Below are 12,652 nucleotides of genomic sequence, written 5' to 3'. Positions count from 1 at the left end.
TACTTGCGTAGGCCGTTATAAACTGTCTATTAATTTTTAAAAGTGCAAAAACTATGCTTGGCTCACTTTCATCAAAACTTAGAACAAAACTTTGGATCGTCTCTGAGAACTTTGGCACATTGGAACTAGGCTCACTTATACGAATCTGGTTATTAATATCTTTATTCTGAGCATAAATCGCGTCCTTCCTTAGCTGACTTCTCTTATCCAGCGTTTTCTCTTCATTCAACCCTGTTCCAAATGCTTTCAAACCTTTGTTTCCTTTGCAAATCCACTCTTCTTCGCTACCATCCTCTCTCTCTCTCTCTCTCTCTCTTTCTCGCTCTCTCTCGTCGTCAATCTATTTCTGTTTCTCTCTCTCTCATCTCTCTCTCTCCCTTCCTGTCTGCCTTTCACTTTCTTTTTTGTCTTGTTTAACCAATTCCTCGCTCTCTCTCTCTCTCCTCCCTCTCTTCTCATCCTGTCTCTCTCTCTCTCTCTCTCTCCAACCTGTCACTGAACCTTTCACTTTCTTTCTTGTTAACCAATCCTCTCTCTACTCTCCTCTCTCTCTCTCTCATCTCTCTCTCTCTATAACTCCTCTCTCTCTCCTTACCATCAAACCTGTGGGCCTGCCTTTCACGTTTTCTTTTCTTTGTTACCAATACCTCCATCTCTCTCTCTCTCTCTCCTCTCTCTCTCTTCTCTCTCCTTCTCTCTCTCTCCTCTGTCCTCCTTTCCACCTGCCTGCCTTTCACTTTCTTCTTCTTGTTAACCAATCCTCTCTCTTCTCTCTCTCTCTCTCTCTCTCGTCTCCTCTCTCTCTCTCTCTCTCCAACCTGTCCTGCCTTTCACTTTCTTCTCTTGTTAACCAATCCTCTCTCTCTCTCTCTCTCTCTCTCTCTCTCTCTCTCTCTCTCTCTCTCTCTCTCTCTCCAACCTGTCCTGCCTTTGGCTTTCACTTTCTTCTCTTGTTAACCAACCTCCTCTCTCTCTCTCTCTCTCTCTCCTCTCTCTCTCTTCTTCTCTCTCTCTCTCTCTCTCTCTCTCCAACCTGTCCTGCCTTTCACTTTGTTCTTCGTTGTTAACCAATCCTCCTCTCTCTCTTCTCTCTCTCTCTCTCTCTCATCTTCTCTCTCTCTCTCTCTTCTCTCTCTCCAACCTGTCCTGCCTTTTCACTTTCTTCTCTTGTTTGAACCAATTCCTCTCTCTCTCGTCGTCTCTTCTCTCTCTCTCTCGCTCTCTCTCTCTCTCTCTCTCTCTCTCCAACCTGTCCTGCCTTTCACTTTCTTCTCTTGTTAACCAATCCTCTCTCTCTCTCTCTCTCTCTCTCTCCTCTCTCTCTCTCTCTCTACTCTTCGTCTCTCTCTCTCTCTCTCCAACCTGTCCTTGCCTTTCACTTTCTTTTTTGTTAACCAATCCTCTCTCTCTCTCTCTCTCTCTCTCTCTCTCTCTCTCTCTCTCTCTCTCTCTCTCTCTCTCTCTCCAACCTGTCCTGCCTTTCACTTCCTTCTCTTGTTAACCAATCCTCTCTCTCTCTCTCTCTCTCTCGTTAGAGGTGCCTCACACTTAGGGACCTAGGGCAACCCGAACAAGATGTAAGTTCTGTAAGGTAAGGTAAGGTCTCTCTCTTCTAACGAACATATTGCAATTCTTTAAATTTCTGAAAGCGAGCTTTCTCATTACCTAAGTCAAGTACCTCTTCAGATAATGCTCCATTATTAACTAACCTGCTTGAAAAACTGCTTAATTTGTGATTTTGGCCAAGGTTGACTTTTGATGCGAAATCTTAATGCATAACCGTAGTATTCCAATCATAACCATTGTATTAGATAACAAGTAACCAACAGAAGTTTGTTTAGTATACTTTTAAAAGCTTCCGTGATGTCAGAAAAGTTTAAAGGTCCTGTTAGTCTAAATAGACGTTTTTTTTAATTAATTTATTTTTCTTCAAGGAAAGATATAATCTGAGAGTGAATACACTTGTCTATATGAACATTTGTCAGAATTCTAAATGGTCGGATTGCGCTAAATTACTTGTCAACACAATACAAAATTTATGGAAAAAGTTTTCAAAAAGATCCCGGACAGAGCTCCATGAGTTGCGGTATTATTTCAGAGGCTGGGAAAGAGGATCCCAAATTTATGATGAACTTTTAAGTGGTGAAAATAGATAACGCTCTGTTTTAACTTGCAGTCATCTGACACTATTGTGGTAAAGTGATGAATGAAAAATGTTTGCACATTATAATATTGTTCCATTAATATGTACAGCTTATAACATTAGTCTCTTTGTTAACCTTGTTATTTTGGGAAATTACAAATAGTGAGCGAATGAAGAAAACAAAGGAGATAACCAAATCCACACATTTAATGTATTACATTTGTCGAGACGGTAAAAACATTAATGAAGACGCCACAATAATTATGCACAGTTGAATAAATTAGATGACAAAAGCAGCACCGAATAACAAAGGAATAAATAACAAGCATCATTCATATGTTCGGTCATAAATGAATCGCAACGAATAACAAGTGGTCAAGAAAATTTCCACTAGGGGTTAGTGCTACCAGTGCGCCTCATGCGGTGCGTTGTAGATATTACTCAAGGTTCTTTGTGGCGTCCCTTCGGCTCCTTTCATTCCTTTTACTGTATCTCCGTTCCTGTTCCCATTCCTCCATCTTACATTCCACGCCCTGTTTAGTGCAAATGCGAGGTTTTCCACTTGTTGCACCTTTAAAACATTTCGACCCTCAATTTCCCTGGCAACGCTGAATAACCTCATAGGTCCCACCCCAGTCCCAACATAAAATGGTGGGAATGACACATTTGTAAATCATACCAAGAGTTTGATACTGTAGTTGAAAAATCGAGAGGCACTGGTTATTAGAGAAGCAAATGCAGGACGTACAAAAATTAGGGGTTTATTAGCAATGGAAGTCAGGTAAAATTAAAACAAAACAAGAATGTTAAATAAAAAAAAAGAGAAATGGAGACATCAGATGAATATTTATAGTACTACAAAGTCGCAGATTTTCATTGAAGGCGATTGAAAGCAGGAATTTCTGCCAAGGTTTTGGGGAACCATCTTTCCCATCATTAGAGCGACAACACTAAGCAAGGAATAGTTTACAGCACACTAAAGAGTAAAACTTGAAATGGGGCTTTCCTTCTTTATTGTAGCATCTTGAAGTATCCTTTTACCCCGTTGGGGGCTAGTGCCGTCAGTGCATCTCATGCGGTGCACTATAGGCATTACTTGAGGTTCTTTGCAGCGTGCCTTCGACCCCTAGCTGCTACCCCTTTTGTTCCTTTTACTGTACCTCCTCTCATATTCTCTTCCATCTTACTTTCCACCCTCTCCTAACACTCGATTCATAGTGCAACTGGGAAGGTTTGCCTCTGTTACATCTTTCAAATCTTTTGCTGTCAATTTCCATTTTAGCGCTGAATGACCTCATGGGTCCCATTACTTGGCCTTTGGCCTAAATTCTACATTCAGTTCAATTTAGTTTTAAGTATCATTTAAAAATTTTAGTGCGCTATGTGCTGTAATTTCACCTACTTCATAAATGTTAATTGAAAGTGCGGGATTATCTCAATTCAGATGCCTTTATAATATTTATATATAAGTTCCTGTGCAGGTACTGTATTATTCTTTTCAGGGTGGCGAGTGTTAATATGAGCTTAAGTTGAATTCCCCTTGGCTGTCTCTTAGTGGTATGCAGTATAGTACATACCAGAGAACAAGACTTTTTATTAACCACGGAGGATTGAAACCCTCGAATGATTTTAATAGTGGACGGCTCATCGTAGAGCTATGCGGTCGAATGATTGTTGTCAGGGAGCGAGCGAGCGAGGGGAGATCGGGGATCAAAGCTGAATTCCTTTAATTAACTTATTCATTTGGAAAGCAACCGGGCTAGAGACGCGAGGGCTCTCGGCCAATGAGGCGAACGGAACAGCGAGGGAAATTTCCGGAGTTTTCTTTTTCACAGGAATAGAGGAGCCAACCTACTTCTCTCCAGACCCGTAACAGTTCCATAATTTAATTCAAAATATGACCAGTAATAACCGGTGTGTATATGCTTACGTGAAAATGATTATGAATAGTTTATGTAAGGGGAAACGTTGAAAAGCTAAATGCTTTTAAATGAAATCATGAACGGTGGAAGAAATGCAGTCGCTTCTCATCACCTGTATTGAGAATCTCTCTTGGTATTATCGTGGGGTTACTGGTTTCGAAGATTCTTAAATGTATATTGTAATGATTTATATATATATATATATATATATATATATATATATATATATATATATATATATATATATATATATATATGTAGTGATAAAAGAAACATGCCTGCATGAATGCAGTGCAAGAGGGAATTTATTAAAATTTTATTTGTTCAGAGTATATGGAAAAGCAGGTTGATCGATGTAATGGTGAATATAGAAGTGCTTGGTGATATAATGTCGACTTATTAAATGATTGAAGCGAAAGTTTCAATAGATGGAAATAATGATAATGGCAACAAAACAAGTAACGTAAAAATGGGTTATGATTAAAGACACTAATTCGGCTGAGAATATGAAGACTGTAAAATTCCGGGATGGAGTCTTGGATTCAGCAGTGTCTGTGTGTGTGTGTGTGTGTGTGTGTGTGTGGAGGGAAGTGAGTGATGGGAAGAGGAACTGGAAAGTATGGTAGAAAATAAATATTTCTGGTGAATTGCAAGACGGAAGGGAAAATGTGCAAATGAGAAGGGGAGCAAGAATTCAAGGAAAACTAAGTTTGATCTGCAAGGAAGTAAAACCAGCGAGAAAGTTCAGTGAGCAGAGGGTTTCAGAATGCAAAATGAGAACGGAGCAATGCTGTGTGGGGTGAATGGTGAATGCAATCCTTGGTTAATGGAGTGAGTATTTTGAGGCTTTGTTAAAAGTGCAAGGTAGAAAAGAGACAGAGCTGACTGAATGACACAAGAGTGGAAGAGTTTAGTGAAAGTTTGTAAGTGGGTGTAGAAATTAATGAAGAGAACATTAACTCAGCACTTGAGAGGTTAAAACATAGAGAATACACTTAAGATGCTGTAGTGCAGTTTGAAAGTGTAATTGAGTGGCTGACCAGATTGTGTAAGGTATGCATGGAAGAGGATAAGGTTCTGAAGGAGTGGATGAAAAGAATAGTTTATTCTTTGTATTAGAGTGAGTGTTGGGAAGGTGGCTAAGAATTACAAGGATGTAGATATGTAGATGAACTTTATACGATAGGGAATTTGTTGCTGATCATAACGACAGCAGAATACTTCAATTAATCACATTAGGGCAATCAGTAGTAGTAGTAGTAGTAGTAGTAGCAAGAACAGCAACTGCCGCTGTAGTTTCACCCTTTTGATGCAAGTACCAGAAATAGCAATAATATATACGACGATACTATCACCATGGATAACTGGATTCCAAGCTGTGTAAAACTTAATGAATGGGAGAGTAGTTTCGCTCTCTGACCTCATGCGAGAAAGTACATGTAACGGATCCGCAGTCAACAAATTACTGAAATAGTTTTTTAAGAGTTGTGTCAAGATGCCTGCTTGTTCGTATTTCGTTTCAGATCAGACGAGTATAATGTAGTGTATGTATCTTTAGAAGAGAAATGTGTGATATTATGCGCAATATAAAACAGAAGAATACTTCTTTGGTCATGTATTAACTAAGACTTAGTTTTTATTCGTAAACATGTGCATCTTAATCATGTATTCGTTTAAATGGTTTGAATATTGCTCTTTATTCTAAGCAAGGGCGCCCGCACGTAGGGGCATGGGGGTTACTTGCCTCTCCCCCTTAAATTTTTTGGGAAAAAATATATATAGTATATATAGATAGATAGATAGATAGAGAGATAGATAGTATAATGCAAAAAAAAAAAAATCTTATGGAAAATATACCCAGGCGGGAGCGGCGGGAGGACAGAGAGAGAGAGAGAGAGAGAGATAGAGAGAGAGAGAGAAAGAGAGAGAGAGAACGGTGGTTAAACGATAAAAGTTTAATGAAATTTAAGGTATCCTTATTATGTTTTGTATGATATTTGTATGCAGTATAAACTGCGTTTATTCTTTCAAGAGGTTTTTTTTTTTATTTAGTTGGACGTTATGGGATCTACCCTTAAATAAAAAGTTAATGTAAATTTTTTTTATTTTTCTTTCTTTTTATCGCATCTTGCTTCCCTAAGTTATTGGCGTTTCCCCTGCAATATATATATATATATATATATATATATATATATATATATATATATATATATATAGTATATATATATTATATATATATATATATTATTACTTTATCATTAACGAAATGCAGGCCCTGATTCTTTTTGTTATTTAGAATTAACCTGTTCAAAGTAAAGTTTGTCCTGCTTGATTACCAGAAACTATTCATGTATGTATTAAGTTTTGTCTCACTTAGAAAAATATGCTTCGGTCGCCCGTGATTGTAAGGGCGTGTGTATAGCTCTACTTACATACCCAACCTCCGTACAGTCTATGGCCCCCACCTAACTGACGTTATTCCAACGCCTGAATTTGATCGCAAAGTTCGTCTTTCATGATTCCGATAAAAAATCCTTGTGGGACACCCTTTTCCCTCTGGAGATCCAATTAACAAATAATCTTTGTTTCTCTCGAATCTCCCGAAGATGTCCCTTCTTTTTGCAGATTTCTTTTTCCTTTGTGTTTCCTCTCATCTCGTGGGATGTCATTACAGACTCATAGAGATCAAATCACGAAGAATTTCACTTTTAACCTTGTCGTGTGTTTTGATGAATGAGTAGTGACAGATTTCTTTGCAACCTCAGGGTACGCCAGCCCTCCTCCTTTTCTCGTCCAAGACGTTTATTTTTGTTTAATATTGGTTAATTATTATTAGCTCGATTATTTACCTATTAGTTGCCATATCTTAGGGTACAAGACAAGTAACCTTGGGATACAGTTATGGATTAAGGCAAAACAGTCTTAGTGGAAGGATTTCTGGGCGTAGTGATGTTAATGAAGATGCAAGAAGTGAGAATTTTCTGATAAAAAAGATTGCAGATTGCTGGCACTTTTGTTCGAGTTGCCCTGAGTGATAACGAAATATCCCTTTGGTTGAGAAAAGAAAAGAAGAGATAACCTGTCATAAGGATGAATGAATGGAATAATTGAATAAAGAAATGACATCAAAGACGAACGAAAGAAGAAAGCTACCTCTGGGAGGAACAGGAATTTTTGATTTTGATTCTGAAGGTATGAAGAAAAGATGGGATAATTTGTTGAGATACCAGAAGTCTAAAGAACACAATGGATATCTAGGGCATGAATTCACGGATTTTGAAATGGAATGAATTGGCGGATTTTGAATGGATGAACCTCTAGGAGATGGAAAGGGTATCGGATTGTGATGGAATGACTGCTGAAATGATTTGAAGGGAATGACTACTGAAATGATTGAAGTTAGAGAGTGAAAGACAACTGACGTCTAGATTGTTTGCACAAACTATAGAAAGAGGGTAAAGAGAGCCTGATGAGTGGGAGTTGGACGTCATACCGAAGATTTAAAAGTAAGGCGACGTTAGAATGTGGTAATTATGGTCTATTGAAAATATCTAGTAATCCCAGTCAAAGTAAGCAGGAGAAAGTTTTTAATAAAATGCTCCTTGCTGATTTTAGAAAAGGCAGATTGTTCAGGTCTGATGTTATGTTAAGGAATGATGGTGTAGCATTTTATGGAATTTTAAGATCCCTACTGATGGCTTTTGTAGATTACGAAAAGGCATTTCATACCATCCATCAACTAATATTTTGAATGGCGTTACGTAACTGTGAATTATATAAATATAAATTAATTGAAACTATATACATAAACTGAATGTTGACTGTCTTGTAGAAGGAATTTGCTGTAATTAGCGCGGTAGCAGGAGGAATGTTGCATCACCTTTCCTGTTTTGTCTTTGTTCTATACCTTTATAAATAGAAAACTATTGGTTCGAGATGGAAGAGATTATAGATTGGACAAACTTAGAATTTGCAGGTTATTATTATTATTTAACCAGCAAAACGCCGCATGACATACGAAAATTTGCTTAACATATTGCATTATACATCTAAATATGGAACTTGGTAAATGTTTTGTTTTTATAAACAAACATAATGAGGACATAGGAAGCACAAAAATATGAAATAACACCAGATGAATCTGTGGAGTTGAGTCTTTCAATATCTTGGAAGAATGCTAGACAGTAATGTTCTCTTGCGTAGGAATTTAGTATAAGGCTGAAGACTGTATACAAAATATGGCCAGTATGAACAAGAGTAGAAATCATATGGCTGATATTACAAACAAAAGTAAGATTGACCGTTGTCAGTCTACGCATGATCTGTATAGCTTGCTAAGACGTAAGCATTGTATGGAGGTGTACTTTGTTGGAAAGATTTAGGCCGTTTGAGAATGAAGCGTGTAGACGAATATTATGAGTCAGGTGGCAGGATATAGATGTGATTCCATAATAGACATTATGGAAGTTCCGTTTGGAGATGAGATACAGAAAAAGAGAGGAGGAGGAGAGAGTGGGGGACTTATATATAACATATTCATGTGTATATATATATATATATAGATAGATAGATATATCCCTTAGGGGGTAGTGTCTTCAGGGCACCTCATGCGATGCACTGTAGGCATTACTTAAGGTTCTTTGCAGCGTCACTTCGTCCCCAAGCTGCAACCCCTTTCATTCCTTTTTCTGTACCTCCGTTCATATTCTCGTTCTTCCATTTTACTTTACACCCTCTCCTAACACTTGATTCATGGTCTATCTACGAGGTATTCCTCCTGTTACACCTTTCAAAACTTTTTACTGTCGGTTTCTATTTCAACGCTGAATGACCTCACAGGTCCCAGCGCTTAGTCTTTGGCCTAAAGGTTATGTTCTATTCTGTAATATATATACACACACACACACTCATAATATATACATATATATATATATATCTTATATATATATATATATAGATATATATATATATATATATATATATATATATATATATAAACACTTCACATAGAGCAGCGGCCGCTCGCGGTTATATGTATAAACTGGAAGAGAGTAAGTGGACTGAATTGTAAGTGTTTTACGAGTACCTCTGGGGAAGAATGAGAGATTTGTCCTGGCTTCCATCAAGTGCCTTAGGCTTAAACCAGTGTAAGGAAAGGTTAGGGACGGAATAATCCTCCGTTGAACTCCCCAAAGTCAAGGCTCGCGGTGTACTGTTGTATTTCTTTTATTCTTGTTGCTTTTTAGTTGTTACGATGAGTCGGTCACTGACTGCTGTATATGCCTACGTAAATACGCCAACTCAATTTTCAATCAGTAGTATACTGTGTAAGAACTTTTTTTTTCTTTCTTTTTTTGCGGTGCAAGTTAAGGGAATCGAAATGTTAACTCATTTTGGACTATGTTTCGTTTCATTTGTCTCTCTTGCATTAACGACATCAGGTTGTTTCAAAGTTGATGTGGCTGCTAGTAGTTATTACAGTATTACGAACGTGTCTCTACCTCCCAAACTGGTATCCCCTTCAGTTCTAAAGGTGGTGTCACAAGCGTACATTTTCAACAGGAAAATTGAGGTCAAAATTTTGTAGGGAAGCATAATATATTCTTATAAAATAAAATAGGTTTCGTATCCTTTCATTATCATGAAATTAAAAATCCCTATTACTTAGCGGTTAATTTCAAAGCTTAATCCGAGAAAAAACAAATGACTTATTTTTTTCCCATTGAAAAATGCCATTTTAGTGTATACACGAACAAACCTCCTTCACGCAATTTCTACATTTCACCAAATTCCTTGGTTTGTGAGTAAACCTTTGGTTAAATTGCTAATATGGTACTGGGAGGGGCCGAAACATTTGTTGAGCAAGACTACCTGGGTTTTATATATTTTGTGATGTAATAAGTGGTCAGGGCCTCATTCCACTTGGGCGGTTTTACCTTTTACATTCATATCTTGTCGGGGAAATATTCTATGTTGCTTGGATGAACGTTGTTTTCTTTAATTTGGGGACAGTTTACCATTTCATAAACATTCTCTCTCTCTCTCTCTCTCTCTCTCTCTCTCTCTCTCTCTCTCTCTCTCTCTCTCTCTCTTCCTACCGCAATTTTTTATTTTACTTTCCTCCCGCCAGCTAATAGTTTATTCATCTCCTGCCATCAATTCCATCCTGAAGGATACGGGACGGGGAAAATATTGGCCGGGATGTCTAGATTACCTGGGAGATTGACGGATTGATGATACTCTTCCTTTTTTCCTTCTGACACTGGGCAAGGAATTTGTACGTTTATGTATATTATCGATTCGGCAATTGGCTGAGATGACTAAAATTGCATAAATACACTACGCGTTTCTCCTTGTCTTTGCTATAGAGAGTTGATCATAATGGAAGTCGACAAATACATAAAAGAATTTCCCAAGTTTCCCTTGACCATCAGAATGGGGGAATGGCTGTCCAGAAGATGTACGTTTATAGCCATAGGTGGTTATATTTAAAGAATTTATATTCCTCAAGTGGATATCGCTGTATGGAAAGCTATATATTCTTCGATCTAAGTGGTTTTTGTTTTCGATGTCTGTTGAGACGCTCTTACAGAATGCTTCAATGGCATACCATCCCGATTACATAGGTCAGGATTCGGTGAAAATATGAAAAGAGATTTTTGTGAAAGTTATGTTTTTAAGCTTTCGTGCAATTTTTTCCCACGGATTTTTTATTTATTTAGCTTTAAAAAGATTATTATCCAGGGGATATATGAAGTGAACATTTTGGTAATAATGTCACGCTTTAATGTCCTGTTTGTTTTAGCTTTCTATATTTCCTTTCAAGGATTATTTTTAGCTCCACGCTGCTCATAATAATTTGGAAACACCACTCTGAAAATATTAACCTTTCCTTTTTTATGATTGCCTTATTCACTTCGGAGGAGCTATTGATTGTTTATGACACGTGATGTGAATAATAGTATCTAATTTGGTTTATGAGTATAGTTTTTCTCTTAACCCTCCTGCCTGAGTTCGTTGATTTGTCTCAAAGCTGGGATGTGTGCGTCTTATCTTCAGAGTAGAAGTATGGAAAATTGCCATTATTTTTTTAATCTATTATTGCTGAAAATTCGTTCAGATTTTTTTAAATTCTATTTTATGTATTTAGTATTAGAAATAAATCTTTTTGGATTTGTCAGCTTTTGATCAGATTTCAATTACCTAAGAATGTTTTACAGTCATGAATTAATTTTGACGTATCAGGCACCCATATATATTTTAATGACCTCGTTAGTACTGGGCCAGAAATAGCAAAACTCATTTTTTTTGTGATGTAGATTCAGTGTGATGAAATCGTAGGCACCGGGATGGGACCACAACAATGGTCCAAAGTCTTGCATCGGTAGAAGGTTTAAAGAGCTAAAGTCTATCAAATTAGTCGGCAAGCATACCCATGTAGTACAGATTCAAATTGGTTCAAACCGTGTCCATAGGGCTTAGACTAAGGCCACAATAGAAGTTCATAATTATCATTAGGAATATGTCAGAGGAGTCTCACGCGGCAGCGAAGTGGGTCAGGTGGATCTTTTGTTCATTAACGTTACCTGCATCACTTGTTTTTATGACCCCATGTTCGCTATGAGTGTGTATGTATTTTAAGGAATTGCTTTACACGTATATTACTGTTTCGCAGTGAGTCAGACGCACATGTTAACACTTGATTTTATTGACTCTTCTCTATGAGTCCAGTATTTGCCTTTTCCAGTTGTTGATATTGCAGTGACAGGCTTTTTCATATCGGATCATTTTTACCGCATTTTTGTGTTGGTTCCGCTTTGTGACCCGGCCCTCGCTGTGCAGCCTTCAATTTATCAACTGCACATGTTGCTCTAACCAGATTCTAATTTGATGTCGTTCTTTTATCCTAAAATGACGTTTATATATATTTTTTCTTCATCAAATACTCTTGATCTGATTTTCGCACCAACAGCTGATTGCTCTCCGTTCCACATAAATATTCATGTTGGAGTGGTCCATTCTTGTGTTATATATATATAATATAGCTTATATATATATAATTATATATAATCGTATATATATTTATATATATATATGTAAATATATATGTACTCCTTGTAATACGGTATATATATTGATGTATTCTCTTCCCTGTCTACTTCTCGCTCGTCAATCCTCTGCTGCTCTCTTCTCTTCTCTCTCTCTCTCTCTCTCTCTCAATGGTGAAAGTGTGCAAACAATTTCCGGATTTTGGCTTCTCACCATGAAAGGGGTGCTTAGTTTAATCTGGGAGCTTATTATGTAGTCTTAATTCGTTGGTCGACTTCAAGAACTTCCATTAAACTTCGTATCCAAGGTTCAGTTGTATTCCAGGGAGCATTGCCTAAAAAAAAAAAAAAAAAAAAAAAAAAAAAAAAAAGCTCTCTTTTGTCTAACCCAAGAGCTGTAGAACATTATACTTTCCATTTTGTAATTGTCTGCCGTAGCGAATAACTTAGTAATTCTATACGAATATTGACACACATTCAGAATTATTTTTAAAACTAAAGACTTTAGTTTCATATTTAATGGACTGTACATTTATCTA

The 12,652-nt window shown here is 37.2% G+C and overlaps 1 protein-coding gene across 3 annotated transcripts in view; it reads left to right on the top strand.

Moving 5' to 3' along the window:
• LOC135212068 (uncharacterized) overlaps positions 1-12,652 on the top strand; it is a 359,803-nt gene that overhangs the window by 181,141 nt on the left and 166,010 nt on the right. The window lies entirely within an intron of this gene.

Source organism: Macrobrachium nipponense, chromosome 40, assembly GCF_015104395.2.
Source record: "Macrobrachium nipponense isolate FS-2020 chromosome 40, ASM1510439v2, whole genome shotgun sequence".
Lineage (NCBI taxonomy): Eukaryota > Metazoa > Arthropoda > Malacostraca > Decapoda > Palaemonidae > Macrobrachium > Macrobrachium nipponense.
The sequence above is the reverse complement of the archived record's forward strand: the minus strand, read 5'-3'. Positions and strand labels throughout refer to the sequence as shown.